The 17,946-nt window shown below is 34.1% G+C and overlaps 1 long non-coding RNA gene across 2 annotated transcripts in view; it reads left to right on the top strand.

Annotated features, from left to right (window-relative positions):
• Window positions 1-17,481, top strand: part of LOC100609517 (uncharacterized) — a 203,524-nt gene extending 186,043 nt beyond the window's left edge. For both annotated transcript variants that reach the window (XR_001708789.4, XR_008538853.2), the window contains 2 exons: window positions 604-727; window positions 7,370-17,481. This is a non-coding gene — a long non-coding RNA (uncharacterized LOC100609517). The remainder of the gene's footprint in view (window positions 1-603; window positions 728-7,369) is intronic.
• The last annotated feature ends 465 nt before the right edge of the window (window positions 17,482-17,946 follow it).

Genomic DNA, 17,946 nt, shown 5'->3' on the forward strand with positions numbered 1-17,946 from the left:
CTGGGTGGTGTTACTGGGTGGTATGTAGAAAAGCATGAGGAAGTTTCAGCATAAATCTGCTAGTTTTCTATTGATACTACTTCAGTAAGTTTAGTGGAAGAGAAAAATATGCATGTACTGAAACATTTATGAAAATGGTACATTGTAATATGTCTTAAGAGTGAATTGATTTTTTGTAACTGTTACAGTTTCTAAAATGCTCAACAGATCCTATTTTATTTAGACATGCTTTTCAAAAATTGCTTAGATAAAATATTAATTTTCATCAGGTTTGTCAAAAACAGCTCACTTTCTTCTACTTGGAATGCTGCTTGCTTGGTTTCTGGAAAATATAAATATATTTCTTGAGATATGCTAATTTAAATAAAATTAAATAAAAAATGCAAATTTAATTTTTAAAAAATTTTAAATACTTTTTAAAAATAGAAAAAAGAATTGAAAATAATTTTATCATGTCGACCTCATCCTTTTGCATTTCGCATCAGACATATTAACGTAGTGTGATGCCTGGAACATTTTAAGAATACTTTGGAATTAAAAAATTTATTTGCTAGGAAAATTTATTTTTTACTTACTTATTTATTTATTTATTTTTTGAGACAGAGTCTCAGTCTTTTGCCCTCACCCAGGCAGGAGTGCAGTGGTGCAATCTTGGCTCTCTGCAGCCTCCACCTCCTGGGCTCAAGCGATCCTCCAATCTCCACCTCCCGAGTAGCCAGGACTACAGGTATGCGCCACCAGGCCCAGCTAATTTTCTTGTGTGTGTGCGTGTGTGTGTGTATGTGTGTGTATGTGTGTGTAAGTGGGATTTCGCCATGTTGCCCAGGCTGGTCTTGAAGTCATGGGCTCACGTGATCCACTGTCTCAGCCTCCTAATATACTGGGATTACAGGCATGAGCCATCGCACCGGGTTGGAAAATTTAAATTTCCATAGCATTTACAGAAACTTAGGAAACAAGAGAACTCTAATTTTCTAAAATCGAGAGCTAACTTGAAAGCAAAGAGGAAACAATTTATTGTTTGCCAAAGTTGTAATAATGTTTGACTGTGGTATGATTAACAGAATTGAGTAATGAATTAGTTTATGTTAGATGATTTGACGTAATTATTTAACCTGCTGTTTTATTGGTTTGTTTTATTTTACATAATATGACGATTAAAACTGTGATTTGACAGTATCTTTTAAAATTTATGTATTTGGTTAACCACTAGTGTGTATCTTAATCTAAAAAACCCTGTATTGATGTTTTCTTTGGTCATAAATTCTTCTTAATTTATTATATTACTAAATTTGAAATATTGACATTAAATTTTGTCAGCTGAAACATTAAGGAGATAATTTTTTTCTCTCTCTCGGTAGCTTTTGAAGGTGGGGAAATTGTATGAAACCAGTCTCTGTGATAGGTTTATTATCAACCTTTACTTCTCTTGTTTGGATATATAATAGATATTCTCTTAAAATAATATGCATGTAAAATACAGCACATTTTTAATAGAAAGGCGTCTTCTAATATTTACATTGTGTTACAAATTATGTTAAGCTGTAACATCTCTCTTATTTCTTTTTTCTTTTTCTCTTCTTTTTTCTTTAGGCTTGCTCTCCTTTTTTAAATTGTACATGTAATATTAAATGTAGGGGGGTTTGAAAAAGTCAGGTGATATTGAACAATTTCACTATTAAAAACAAGAAAGAAACCCTGGATGCTTCTCAGTCTTTGGTAACAGAAAAACTTGCAGCATTTTTATTTTTTAGGGGAAGAGTCATAAACTCTGTTTTGTAGGTAACCTGGAAAAGGTGTTTTTATCAGATAAATGGTCAAGACAGGGATATGAAGTCACTGACATCAATGCCTATTTGCATTATTTTTATGAAAAAAATGTTGTTGATACCAACATTGGCACATAATCCAAAAAAAACAAGCAATTCAATATTTTGATGTGTGCTACAACAGTGATGAATAATTTGGGTTTGTCCACATTACCAAAATAATAATAAATCCTTCAAAAATATTAGTGTATTAGATATCTTTCTGGGTTTTGAGATTTTGTTTCCTTTTAGTGCACTAGCAATCATGTAGATTTATTCATTCATATTTGTGTTTACCTATAAGACTTCTATATAGTATTGTTTATAGTAAAGTATATTTAGCCCCTTTTTTTCTTACAAATATTGAACAACAGCAAATTCTTTTAAGTGTGTGCATTTTTTAGGTATAAAGCCATGATTAATGTCTTTCTCTAACTTGTCTGAATTTTGTGCAAAATCCAAATATATATCTGGATTTCACAATAGCACTGCTTTTACCTCATTCTGTCAGGTCAAACCTTGTACAAACTGACTCCTTTCCTTAGCTTCAAAATATTAAAACTCAAATGACTCTGGATAGTACTATAGGTCATTTACTAATTATATATACAAACATAGTGATTATTTTTTAAAGCAGAACTTCTATGAGCTTCTGTTTCTGGTTGAGAATTAAATCTGTTTATCATTTGATATTGCAAAGTCAGAAATGATGTTATATCATTTTTAATTTAGCCTATCTCATTAGATGTAAAAATGTCTTTAACATTTGTTAATCTAATTATCTGCTTTGTCAAAATATGTAGTGGTCAGTAAACTTTTTTGTGTAGTTTTTGGTGATGTTACTTCCTACCTCCCTCATTGTGTTTACAATAAATATACGGTTTGTGTACAGCAAAAGACCATCAATATCTTCCTACTCAACAAAGTTTAGTCTAGAATTGCTTGCTGTAAACAAAGATGAGAAAAGGACACTTTGTTTACTCAGGAATGTCGTCTAATGTCTGAAGTTTTGCTTTTATGAGCTTAGCATGTTTTGTTTTGTTTTTCAAATGAATTTACGTTTTGTAAAGAAGCTTTAGATATTCTTTGTGATAGCTCAGTGTTAAGGCATAAATTTAATTTTGAATTCTTATAAATATTCTACATCATAAGTGATGTAGAAAATCTATCTGAACTACACAGTAGTGACTGTGGTAGTAGTGGTGATAGTAGTGATGGTAATAATAATTTCACTTATACCCATACCTAGTTTTAAAAGCAATTTTGCTGTGTGAGATAGAATAGTAAGACATGGCATACCTACTTTCAGGGGAAAAAACACCTTCATATAGCAAATAATGTACAAGCCCAAAGTGAATGGTAAAGGGAGTGCCAAGTAAATATCATAGACATATGAGGAACATAGAAATTTAAAGAACAAGGATCTTGAGTCAAAAGCACCTTTGTGCCAGTGGTGTGAGTTGTGTTGGCAGCATTTTATATGAAGTGAGCAATAATGGAAAATCCCAGATACATGAATGGATTCAGAATGGTAACACTCTAGGATTTGAGAGACATTTTATGGGACTGCAAGAAAGAGTGAATACAGGAAAAATAGATTAAACAAGCATTCTGAATAGTTTGAGCTTTGTTCTCAAGCAACGGGAAGACAAACTACCATTTACTGGAAATCAGCTATTTTTCAAGTTTTGTGCTATGCACTTTGTGTGTATTATCTCTCTCTCTTTTTTTTTTAACAACAATCCTTTAGGTAGATAGAAAAATGACATGAAGAGAAATAGAATAGCTTTACTTTCACAAATTTATTCATTGTGTTAGAGAAATAAAATGGAAAGCATATATTCTGAGTGTGTATGAGGGTTAGTTAAATTAAGTTATTTTCATTTCTACTTTCCCACATTTTAGTCATGTATTTACATTGTGGTGAATAGACTCCATGTTCTAGATACTGAGCTGCAACTTACAGTGGTAAGTAGTTGAATTGGTTGTCAAATGAAGTTATTTGTGTTCCAGTCTCTGTGCCACAGAGCTTCTCAGAGGCAGTAGGTCTGTCATCAAAAAAATGGCACTGTGAAAGCCCTCTTATGTCACCATCTAAGATTTTGTCCAAGAGAATAGAAACTAAGAAACTGAGATGCTGACTTTGCCAGAGTCATAGAGCCAGGAAATGATGGATGCTTAACAGCTCCCTTCCCCAAAACAACCTTGAATGGTCCACCAGATGGCTGGCATCAAGGTTCAAGTATGTTTGACATTGGGCTGCCTTTCTGATGCTACTGTGCAGTTCTCATTTTTCTGGCCTTACTTTGTTACTTGATATAGAGACACACACTAAAGCTTGAAAAATCCAGTAAAGTAAATAAAAAAGCATTACTGTTTCTATTTCCAACTTCCCTTATATATCAAAAATATTCAGCTTAACTTCTAAAGCCAGAGTAGCGTTCATTCATGTAAAGCCATTTCTCCTAGAGGCTAAGATAGAAGAGATTTGCAGAATGGTTGGACAATTAAAGATGGAGTTAATCATTCTCTTTTCATTAGGAAGCACATTGCTACATGTCCAAGAAAAACTACAATTTTAAAAGCCCTATTTTGTCAATTAGCATAAAATGTGGTATTTCTCTGGTTTACTAAGTCATAAGAAACTCAATTTTTATTACTCTTTTCTTTGATTTTTTTCCATAACTATATATTTTTTATTTTTGCCATCATTAGGAATGCATATTTGAAAGAAATATGTACCCACATTAAATAATCTTATCTGTGAAAGGCAATAGTAAGTAGCAAAATTGACTCAGTAGGCAGCTATTATGAATGCCTGCATAGTACCTCAGGAAATATTTAATAATTGGAGGCTTTAATATTCTAACACTTCTTTTAAGGTCTCAAGCTAAGAAGGATCGCTAAATTTCTGTGTCTTGAGCAAGTGAATATGAAGTAGAGATGATTTATGAGGTGAACAGGAAGTAAACAAAGTCATTTTAGGGCTCAAGCAACTTGTTGCTTGTATTACCTGGAGAAAGTCCTAGTTTTCTCATTTGTTAAAAACAAATGGTATAAAAATATGTGTTCTGATTCATTGGTTTGGTATAGGATTTCATTACATGTTAGGAAAAGCAAAAGGTTTTCGAAAACTCTAGAACTTATTTCAAATAAACACTGTTTTAAAAATGTATCACTCCTAGTTATTATCAATGTTACTTCTTACCCTTTTGGTCCCCAACTTTTACTGTCATTTTTCGGAATATAGCATTTCAAATCTGTGGCTCCTTTGTGAAAATGTGGAATGGGGCTCTGAAACACTGAGCACATGCTAGCGTTCAGTGCTCAGTACTCTCAGTGAGGCTGTCCATCATCTCTCAGGGGAAGCCAGAGTGACAGCATCTCAGATCCACACTGTCCTTGAGCAGGGAAGTTGGGGCCCAGTCACAGCTCCTGTACTTCTCAGTGTGCTCATCACCTCTCTAGGGTTTCACTTCCTTCCATGGCAAAAAAGAGGAAGGTTGAAATAGCTGATCAATAAACTTCTTTCAATTGTTAAACCCCATGTTACTATGAACTACAGCTAGAGATGATGATCTTGGGATGCTGAGTAAAGTATTTTAAAACATAAATTTAGAGAAGTTAAAAGTAGAAGTTTTGAACAAATAACTAAGCCAAGACTTCATTACTTTTTGCTGTAGATTTTCCATTTTCATACTTTGTATTAAATTAGTTAAAGTGAAGGAAACATCAACACAAGTAGGTGTGTAGAAGGCCATCTGAGGGGAGATTAAAGTTTATTTATTTATTTGTTTATTATTTTTTGAGATAGGACCATGGTCTGTCACCCAGGCTGAAACGCAGTGGTGCAGTCATGGCTCACTCTAGCCTCAACCTCCCATGCTCAAGCCATCCTCCCACCTCAAACTCCTGAGTAGCTGGGACTACAGGTGCACACCACCACACCTGGCTAGTTTTTGTATTTTTTTGTAGAGACAGGGTTTCACCATGTAGCCCAGGCTGATCTTAAAATACTGGACTCAAGCAATCTGCCTGCCTCGGCCTCCCAAAGTGCTGGCCGCACTACAGACTGTACCTGGCCAAGCCTAAATTTTTAGAAAATGTAAGTTAAAATACCTTATTTTAAAAGACTGCATATATTTTACAAGTTTCTCAGAACATTTAATCAACATACTTTTTTATACTGATATTTAAGAAAATAAAAAACGGTGATTGAGAGCTTGAAATGTGGAATCAGAGACCTGAGTTAAATATTGGCTCCATCCAGTTTTATCACTTACAGCCATATGGACTTGGCCAGTTTTTCCAACTTATTTCAGCCATAGTTTCTCATCAGTAAAATGAGAATAATTTAGCACCTGACTCATAGGGTAGTTATGAAGATTAAATGAGAATATGTATAAAGAACAAAGTGGAGTAGCAGTGAATATGTGAATGTGCTATAACTATTCATATGACTAAGGATAATTTGACTGATATATTAACAGTATTTAAAGTTATAAAATTTAGAACTAACATTCCAAAGTTAAATAGCTTATTGATGAAAAATATGATAACTTCCTTTTTATGTACTCTATTCCAGTCTTTTGGATTGCTATACCAACTTGCATTGATCACTCTTCAAAAGTCTCTCCATAGCTTACAGAATTTTTATTGGAACTTAAGACCAGAGAATGTACCAATGTGGAAAGTAAAGAGCTGTTCTGGATTAGAAGGAAAAAAAAAAGAAATTTAATGTGCTTTTCCTTAGTTCTACTACTGTTTTTGCTTGCTTTAATGAGTGGAATGGAACTGTGACTATAATTAAGTAAAATGAATATTGAAATAAATATTAACTTCAGAATATAAATGGGAGAAAAGGCACTAAATACAAATTTGCATCTGCAAGAAGTGAGAGGTTATAAATATGTTGTTAGATCACCTATAATGTCTGCTTTAGGCACCTAGTTCTTGCAGTTTTACATTGAAACACAGAGACAAATACAATATAAATAAGTCATTACAAAGCTCTTAATCCAAAGAGAGAGATACACACAGAAATAATTAAAGGATTTCCTAAATAAAGGACTAGATAATGTGCTGTTGGACTAAAGTGATGGAACTTCTGAATTCTTTTTCAGAAGATGGAGAAAGGAGGCTTTCCAGGTGTTAACATTACATTCTAGAGCAAAGAAAAAAAATGTGTAGAATTGTGTAGTTCCTTGTGTGGGTACAGAATTTTGGGGAAAGCAGCTGTTCAATAATAAGTCCTGATATTTTCTATATATGTTCAGAAATTAACATGCACTTACATTGTTGATTAATCCTCACACGTATTTATGAATTATTATTATTATTTTAAATAAATGATGTAACTCAGTGACATGGCTTGACTCTGTGTCCCCACCCAAATCTCATGTCCAGTTGTAATTCCCAGTGTTGAAGGAGGGGCCTGGTGGGAGGTGATTGAATCGTGGTGGTGGACTTCCCCTTTGTTGTTTTCATGATAGAATTCTCATGAGATCTGGTTGTTTGAAAGTGTGTAGCACCTTCCTTATCCCTTTACTCTCTCCTGCTAGCCATGCGAAGATGTACCTGCTTCTGCTTCATCTTCCGCCCTGATTGTAAGTTTCCTGAGGCCTCTCCAGAAGCAGAAATCTGGAAAGTCTGCAGAACTGTGAGCAGATTAAACCATTTTTCTTTATAAATTACCCAGTCTCAGGTATGTCTTTATAGCAATGTGAGAACTAATACACTCAGACTGAGAAAAGTTAGTGACTTATCTAACAATATATAATACCTCTCAATTCAGTTTTCTTATTATTCTGAGGAAATGTTTTAAACACATGTGAGTTTGAAAGTAAAGTAAATTATAATAAGTTTAGGCACATTATTATAATAAGAAAAAGTACTCAAAAGGTAATTGCAATAGTTTATGAATATTAACATAGTCTAAAATGTGTACCACACATTCACTTTCTCTAAACCTATTAAATGGAATCAAGATTCTGAAAAAAAACTGCAAGAAAACAATTATTTATGTCCAGTGTTGTCTTAAAATGTCATTGTAAATGGCAAGATTATTTATTCCTTTTTTTGTTTTTTATTTCATGTTTAGTTGACCAGATGTTATCCACAGATAACTTCCCATAAGAATTAAATATAGAGACAAAAGTATTGCATTAAAAATATTGTTAGTGAGATAGAAATCCAGGAACCGTATGTGAGAAACCTTAATCCTTCTCTTTATTTCACAAGTTGGGAACAAGTTCCAGTAGTAAGTAGGCAGATGGTGTAATGAATATTTTACTATATAAGAAAATCCAGAAGTTACTTTCAGCTCTAGGTCTGCCATGTAAAAGCTTTGGGACTATGAATAAATTATTTAATTTTTAAATCACACTGTCCTCATCTGCAAAATAAAATATACTAGCCTAAAATAAAAATAATCTAGTCTAAATGCACTTTAAGATCCTTTTTAGCTTTAACTTTACTTTTATAGAAAGCTTCAGAGGGATTTTGACATGCATTAAGGGATAATGGGATAATTTCACTAAATGTGTTAGAATGAGGAAAATAAAATTAGTTATTAGTGCATCAGGAACATAAAGAAATGTTGAATGGATTTTCCATGGGAGACAACAATGGCTCCATCCAAGGTTATAGGAAAAAAAATAAAGTGATAGAACATATCTTCGAAAGTAGCTTTTAACATATGTGCAGAGAATTGACATGGCACTAAGATATTTATATTTTAATCTATTATTCTGGTAATATTGCACAATATGGGGCTTGAATCACATGACATTCAAAAATAGATTTGGTAAATCATTTTGAACTTCATTTTGAACATGTCTGCATGGACATAGGAAATGGAACGTTGTTTAAGAGGTTTAAGAGAAAAGAAGAAACAAGTTAGGGAGAGATTCTAGGGAAAGGGGACGCAGGCAAGAGGGGTATGTATTCACAACATTGTATTACTCCCTTATAACAGGGACTCTTGCAGACTGAGATTACATTTTGGAAGAGAGAGGGTTGAAATTAATGTTGACTTCTGGAAATCAAGCCTTATATTAGGTCACAAATGTACCAAAGAGGTACAAATGAAGAAATAATAAATGAAATAATTTATAAGACAGGTTATATGTGTGGAGGGAAACTCTGCATGCTGCATAAGTAGGAGTTCTGGAAAATGCCAACTCTTTTCTCATGTGTTACTTTAGACATCATTCCTCCATTAAGCCATTCTGAATCTATCTAAGTCTGGATTTTGTGCCCTCTGATAGACCGGGACAAATGTAGCCCATAAGAACTTGTATCAGTCACGATTGTCTTTATGCTTGCCTTTTCCCCCACTCAGAAGGTGCACAGGCAGGTTTTATCTTAAGCATTGTTGGGCATTGCACTTAGCTCCATTTTTGCCATGTAGTAGGCTGACACAATGAACTAATGGTCTGTGGTGGCAGAAATTAAGCTTGTTTGCAAAGAAACACAATATAACAATAACAATAAATACATCAAAAAATAGATGTGAAAACAGAAGTGAAGTGGTTAAAAGCTAGGGTTCTGATGAGGAGGAGTGTTTCTTATATAAGATGCACCTATTACTGTGTCATCAAGAATCAGTATCTTCATGATTTTCAGCCTTAGTTTCCAAATTTGTAAAACGGAGACAACAACAATGTCTATCTCATAGGGGATTTTAGAAGTTGAAATGAAATAATACATGCTCATGTATAACCTATGTATATGTAATACAAGACTAAGTGCTCAAAAATGTTTACCATTTTTATTAACCATAACTTCTCCTATAAATGTCGTTAGAATACAGAAGAACAAGGAAGGATTTTCTCACAACAATTAAGTGTGTTAAAAGTAATATAGATTATTTTGTATCAGGAAGAAATTTCATCCAGCATAAACACTTTTCATTTCAAAAAGTATGAGATTAGAAATTGTATTCTTTCAAAACTGTAGTCAGACTGTATATTTCCAGTGCCTGGCACATATCTGTCAAATATGCAAAGCCATTTCGTTTCATTTTTTTTTATTATTATGCTTTAACTTCTGGGATACAAGTACAGAATGTGCAGGTTTGTTACATAGGTATACATGTGCTGTGGTGATTTGCTGCACCCATCAACCCGTCATCTACATTAGGTATTTCTCCTAATGCTATCCCTCCCCCTAGCCTCCAACCCCTGACAGGCCCTGGTGTGTGATGTTCTGCTCCCCGTATCCATGTGTTCTCATTGGTCATCTCCCACTTATGAGTGAAAACATAGTGTTTGGTTTTCTGTTTCTGTGTTAGTTTGCTGAGAATAATGGTTTCCAGCTTCATCCATGTCCCTGCAAAGGACATGAACTTATCCTTTTTTATGGCTTCATAGTATTCCATGGTGTATATGTGCCACATTTTCTTTATCCAGTCTATCATTGATGGGCATTTGTTCCCATCAATGGGAACAAGTCTTTGCTATTGTAAGTAGTGCTGCAGTAAACATATGTGTGCATGTGTCTTTATAGTAGAATGATTTATAATCCTTTGGGTATATACCCAGTAATGGAATTGCTGGGTCAAATGGTATTTCTGGTTCTAGATCCTTGAGGAATCACCACACTGTCTTCTACAATGGTTGAACTAATTTACCCTCCCACCAACAGTATAAAAGCATTCCTATTTCTCCACATCCTCTCCAGCATCTGTTGTTTCCTGACTTTTTAATGATTGCCATTCTAACTGGCGTGAGTTGGCATCTCATTGTGGTTTTGATTTGCATTTCTCTAATGACCAGTGATGATGAGTTTTTTTTTCATATGTTTGTTGGCTGCCTAAATGTCTTCTTTTGAGAAGTGTCTGTTCATGTCCTTCATGAACCCCACTTTTCGATGGGGTTGTTTTTTTCTTGTAAATTTGTTTAAGTTCCTTGTAGATTCTGGATATTAGCCCTTTGTCAGAAGGATAGATTGCAAAAATTTTCTCCCATTCTGTACTTCATTTCTATATAACAACTTGGAATCACAGTTCTATGCACTAGAAAGGAGATTTCCATTTTTTTCTTAACCAATGAAACTTCATATCCTCTTTGGGAAGTAGGTCATTTAATGAGTCATTGGTGGAAAGAAAATCTACTTTAAAAACACAATACTTTCTCTTTTGTTTCACAGATACAAGTTTCTACAAGATGCATTTCCCTTTACAGTTATGATAGTTCTCTTTAGAATCTAAAGGTTAACTCCAGCTTGTGTGTGTATGGTGCATGTGCTGTGAATGTTGTAAGAAAGCCAATTCAAAGAGATTATGTAATTTAGAAGATAGATGCTTTGATTTTTTTTTCTTTTCTAAGAACCAGGGTGCTGCCTTTTCTAATACAAGGTTGGGAAATAGTTCTGTAGCTAGATGGGGATATATTAATATATACTCACAGGGCACATAATGACAGTGCAAAAATATGCTTTCATCAAGAACATAAAAGATGGAACAGAAGTAATATTTAACAACAGGTAGAGATTGGTTACCATGGCATCTATTACAGTGAAAGTGTCTAAAAAGCACAATCTGTTGCTCTATTTAATATAGTAAGTATATATTTTTGCGTTTGTGAAGTTTTGAGATCTAGTCTAATGCTTTTAATATATGTGATGCTTCTATATGCCTTAGGAATGACTACTATTTCAAAAAGAAAAGGTTCCATCTAGAACAATAACTCAAATATAATGAATAAGTTAATGTGTATATAGTATGGAAAACCATTCCAAATGATTCTGATTGCCACTCCCAGGGGATTATGACTTCCTCTCACTCCCTTTAAAATTCAATATGCTTTTTGGCAATATTTCTAGTTGTTCATACAGCAACGAGCCTCCCGCTTTTCTTCCATATGTGAATTCCATCTAAACGATTACATTTTAAAAAAATCTTTTATAGTTACGCATGGCCATATAATACATATATTTAGTGAATGACTTTTATCAAAGTCTGGTAGGTATTTTTGAGAAAGTTTTGCTTTCTTGAATTTGGTCCCATACTTCTTTCTTCTTCTCTTGTCTGGAATTCAATATGAGGCTGAAATGGGAATTATCATCTTATAACCATTGAGACAAAAGTCACATGATAAGAGTAACTTCTGTGAGGCCAGGAGTCTGGTTCTTCAGATTTCCTCAAGTGCCCGAATCTGTGTGGGAATGCCCTACCTGGTGATTTCTTATTACTCAAAAGACATAAATTGGTTTCTGACCACAGTAGAGGATTTCAAATTCATATAGATGAACACCAACTTAACCGTTACATAATTAACTGTTGTGTATGGATAGTTATGGAGACTTAGTCCTGAAGTGTTTTTTATTAGGATTATATGATCTATATACTAATGACTCCTGTATTTATATCTCCATCTTGAAACTTCTGCCTATTTGTCTTGGTCATGTAATTGTCTGGAGTACTACAAAATTAACAAGCCCAACACAGAACCTCAAAGTACCACTTACTCACCAGCAGAAGCTGCTCATCTAGCAGTATTCCTCATTTCTAGCTACAGACTCTTCTGTTCAGGTTGTTTCCCAGGCCCAAAACCTTGGGATCATCCTCATTTACTCAAAACTCATATGTATCAACTCAAAAGCAACTGATTTTGTCTCTAAAATGTATTATGGTATAACCATTTTTCACTAGTTTTATTGCTATTAAATTAATTCAAACCACTGTTGCACGTTTCATGAGTTCTCCTAACTGGTCTTCCTACTTTCAATCTGTCTCTCCTTCCATGTATTGCAACAGAACATCAAAAGGAATCCTATTAAAGAGTGAGTCAAGTAGTGTCATTTGTCTGCTCAAAACCATCTCATTCACAAAGCCAAAAATATATGCTCACAAAGCATGCAAAATTTGTCCTCCAGTCATCTCTCCTAATACTCTCCACCTCTCTCACTCTATTACAGAGATTTTTTGGTGTGTACTTTTAAATGATTAAAGAATTCTGTCACTCATACTCTCTTGAATTTTCAAGTGTATCCTCATTTCAATTATCTCAGTCTTTCTCAGTCAAGGTAGTAATTTTGTAGGCCCTAAAATTAACTAATATTATACTATGACAAACGTTTTGATAATCAGATTTCCTTTTGTTTTCATCAATCTCAGCTTCATACTATGAGGCTTAGGAGACCTTTTCAGCATGTTTATTGACTTCTTATCTGTGCCCTTAGGGACATCCATTCTCAACTTCAGGTTATTCACCACTGCCTGCTACAAGTTGCTACCTTATCTTGTGGTCCTTTGATTCCAAATATTCAATTTTTCACTATTGTGCTTTGTCCTATTAATTTTCATTCTAGAAAATAAATGAAACAATGAAACATTCTTTCACTTGCACTAGAACAGATAATTGCAAATATGGCACATTTTTCTCAGTCTGTTGCCTATATCCCATTATTTTACACTCATTTCTGATTCATTTAAGGTTATTTGGTTGCATTTTTAAGCTGACTTTGGCTAACATTTTGGGGAAAAAAGGAAGATATTTGAATTCTATTTGAATTCTAAAAAAATTAATCAATAACCATAAAACCAGAGGCAAGAACAAAAACTAAGTGGAGAGAACAATAGAACATTCAAAAAATCCTGTGATACAAACCCACAGCCAATATTATATTAAATGGGCAAAAGTTGGAAGCATTCCCGTTGAAACCCTACAAAAGGCAAGGATGCCCTCTCTCACCATTCCTATTCAACATAGTATTGTAAGTCCTAGCCAGAGCAAACAGGCAAGAGAAAGAAATAAAGGGCAAATGGGAAGAGAGGAAGTCAAAATATCTTTGTTTGCAGAAAAGAAGATTCTATAGATATTAATAGAAAACCACATACTCTTGGCCCTTCAGCTCCATCAGCTGATAAACAACCTCAGCAAGGTTTCAGGATACAATATCAATGTACAAAAATCACTAGCATTCCTATACACCAGCAACAGCCAAGCCAAGAGCCAAATCAGAAAGGCAATCCCATTCACAATTGCCACACACACAAAAATAAAATACCTAGGAATATAGCTAACCAGGGAGATGAAAGATGTCTACAATGAAAATTACAAAACACTGCTCAAAGAAATCATGGAAGAAACAAACAAATCGAAAAACATTCCATGCTCATGGATAGGAAGAATCAAAATCATTAAAATGGACATACTTCCCAAAGCATTTTACAGATTTAGTGCTACTACTATCAAACTGCTAATGACATTGTTCACAGAACTAGAAAAAAAACTATTTTAAGATGCATATGGAACCAAAAAAGAGCCTGAATAGCCCAGGCAATCCTAAGCAAAAAGAACAAAGCTAGAGGCTTTGTTACCTGTAGAAGGAAACAACAGACACTGGGGCATACTTGAGGGTGGAGGGTGGTAGGAGGGAGGAGCAAAAAAGATAACTATTGGGTACTGGGCTTAATTCCTGGGTGATGAAATAATCTGTACAACAAATCCCCATGACACAAGTTTACCTTCACATTTACCCTCAACCTTAAAATAAAAGTTAAAAACAAACAAACAAACAAAAACCAGCAAAATTTTGTCATAGTAGAAACAAGCTTGTTAGGGCTCCAACCTTATGAAAAGAAATCTAAACATTAGTTAGTATGTGAATTGCTTAATATTCAAAGACCCGAGAGAGCATTTAATTGGCTGACACTAGCTATCTGATTGACTTCTGGCTCTGTTCTAAGTGAAAGAAAAGATCTATCTGGTTCTTTGGCATCTATAGTGGAAAAATTTACCATCCCATACAAATGGAGGTGAGGATTACACCAAAGGAAATCCACCTGCTCTTTAGATGGGATAGAATGAAAAATGAGTGACCAAGAAATATCAAAGATCTAACACAGAGATCCTATCCAATATTTGTTCCCCAAATGGCAGATGTCTACTATGAAAAATTATTATTTTAATTTGCTGGTTGAGAGTTTCCTTGTCAATGTTTTTTTTTTTAATTATACTTTAAGTTTTAGGGTACATGTGCACATTGTGCAGGTTAGTTACATATGTATACATGTGCCATGCTGGTGCACTGCACCCACTAACTCGTCGTCTAGCATTAGGTATATCTCCCGATGCTATCCCTCCCCCTCCCCCCACCCCACAACAGTCCCCAGAGTGTGATATTCCCCTTCCTGTGTCCATGTGATCTCATTGTTCAATTCCCACCTATGAGTGAGAATATGCGGTGTTTGGTTTTTTGTTCTTGTGATAGTTTACTGAGAATGATGATTTCCAATTTCATTCATGTCCCTACAAAGGACCTGAACTCATCATTTTTTATGGCTGCATAGTATTCCATGGTGTATATGTGCCACATTTTCTTAATCCAGTCTATCATTGTTGGACATTTGGGTTGGTTCCAAGTCTTTGCTATTGTGAATAATGTCGCAATAAACATATGTGTGCATGTGTCTTTATAGCAGCATGATTTATAGTCCTTTGGGTATATACCCAATAATGGGATGGCTGGGTCAAATGGTATTTCCAGTTCTAGATCCCTGAGGAATCGCCACACTGACTTCCACAATGGTTGAACTAGTTTACAGTCCCACCAACAGTGTAAAAGTGTTCCTATTTCTCCACATCCTCTCCATCACCTGTGTTTCCTGACTTTTTAATGATTGCCATTGTAACTGGTGTGAGATGGTATCTCATTGCGGTTTTGATTTGCATTTCTCTAATGGCCAGTGATGATGAGCATTTTTTCATGTGTTTTTTGGCTGCATAAATGTCTTCTTTTGAGAAGTGTCTGTTCATGTCCTTCGCCCACTTTTTGATGGGGTTGTTTGTTTTTTTCTTGTAAATGTGTTTGAGTTCATTGTAGATTCTGGATATTAGCCCTTTGTCAGATGAGTAGATTGCAAAAATTTTCTCCCATTTTGTAGGTTGCCTGTTCACTCTGATGGTAGTTTCTTTTGCTGTGCAGAAGCTCTTTAGTTTAATTAGATCCCATTTGTCAATTTTGTCTTCTGTTGCCATTGCTTTTGGTGTTTTAGACATGAAGTCCTTGCCCATGCCTATGTCCTGAATGGTAATGCCTAGGTTTTCTTCTAGGGTTTTTATGGTTTTAGGTCTAACGTTTAAGTCTTTAATCCATCTTGAATTGATTTTTGTATAAGGTGTAAGGAAGGGATCCAGTTTCAGCTTTCTACATATGGCTAGCCAGTTTTCCCAGCACCATTTATTAAATAGGGAATCCTTTCCCCATTGCTTGTTTTTCTCAGGTTTGTCAAAGATCAGATAGTTGTAGATATGCGGCGTTATTTCTGAGGGCTCTGTTCTGTTCCATTGATCTATATCTCTGTTTTGGTACCAGTACCATGCTGTTTTGGTTATGTAGCCTTGTAGTATAGTTTGAAGTCAGGTAGTGTGATGCCTCCAGCTTTGTTCTTTTGGCTTAGGATTGACTTGGCATTGCGAGCTCTTTTTTGGTTCCATATGAACTTTAAAGTAGTTTTTTCCAATTCTGTGAAGAAAGTCACTGGTAGCTTGATGGGGATGGCATTGAATCTGTAAATTACCTTGGGCAGTATGGCCATTTTCACGATATTGATTCTTCCTACCCATGAGCATGGAATGTTCTTCCATTTGTTTGTATCCTCTTTTATTTCCTTGAGCAGTGGTTTGTAGTTCTCCTTGAAGAGGTCCTTCACATCCCTTGTAAGTTGGATTCCTAGTTATTTTATTCTCTTTGAAGCAATTGTGAATGGGAGTTCACTCATGATTTGGCTCTCTGTTTGTCTGTTATTGGTGTATAAGAATGCCTGTGATTTTTGTACATTGATTTACTTCTTAGTACTTGAAATTGTACCTACAGGAAAATAAACAGATTTCTTTTTACAGAGACTGAAAGAAGAAAAGGTCAAAGCAAACTGGACTAAAAGATCTGTAACATTTAAGAAAATTATTCTCATAGTGAAGATTATAAAGCCTGTAAAAGAGCCATTTAAAGACTTTAAAGACATGCCAGGGTATTATGATGTGTGTTACTATCTCCAATTAGAGAAAGTACTTAATATGAAACAATTAGATGATGAAATTATATCTCATACTGATTAATGGAATGATTGCTAAGTACTTATAGGTTTATATGTTATTCTGTTATAGTTTCACTTTTTTCCTTTCTTTTTTTTAAAATTAGTCTGCTGAATTTCCATAAGGTGAAAATAAATAAGACAACCCTGATTACATTTTCAGTTTTGAAATGCCAGTTAAAAAAAAAAAAAAAAAAGCCCATGACCAATCATATCATTAGTTTTAAAACAGGAATTGGACTAGTCTAGATAAAAGCTGCTGACTAGTACAAAGGGAAGAAGAGGCATTGATAGATTTAAATGTTAATAGGATCTATAATCATACTAAATCTTGGTTATTTTTACTGTTGAGGAATTTGAGGAGAGACTTTAAAGGCTGGTGGGGATTAAGATACCTGTAGCCAAACTTAGTGAATCTTCTTTTTCTCAGCACCTTTACCTTATTATAAACAAATATCAGGAATAAAAGATGAAGTTATATAAAACAAACAAAATATTTTCCTTTGTTAACTTTCACCAGACAGGAAAGTATAGAAAATATTTGTCTGAGAGCATAATTGATGAAATTACAATGTTTTAAAATACCATAATGGTTCTTTCTTATCTTCTTATGAAACTTTAATATTTTCAAGTTCGCAGATCTTTTATTTAATTTCTACCATTATGAACATGTTGCTCATTTTTTACCCTTATTCTACAAGGAAAAAATAGAGTTCCAAAATAAAGTAAAACCAATTTTGTTTCATAGATATAACTATAAAATATTTAACATCTATATTTAGAATATGAAAAAAGAAACAAATTTATTTACTAATCCATTTTAATAAATATACACTGTTGTCTTTTAAAGAGGCTAAATAAAAATATAAAAACATAAAAGACTGATGAAAAGTTGTCCTAATCATTATAACCTGATTAGCAATTCCAGATAAGAAAGTGCCTCAGTTATTACCTGCGGAGTTTATTGAAAGTTATCTATTTATTTAAATAGATCTATTGTAAAAGTTATCTGTTTAAATATCTTAAATAGAGAAGAAACAAAGTTATTTTAAAATGTGAAAGTCAGGTGGAGATAAAATTTGAGAATGTAGTGCAAAT

The sequence above is a fragment of the Pan troglodytes genome, chromosome 14 (assembly GCF_028858775.2).
Source record: "Pan troglodytes isolate AG18354 chromosome 14, NHGRI_mPanTro3-v2.0_pri, whole genome shotgun sequence".
NCBI lineage: Eukaryota > Metazoa > Chordata > Mammalia > Primates > Hominidae > Pan > Pan troglodytes.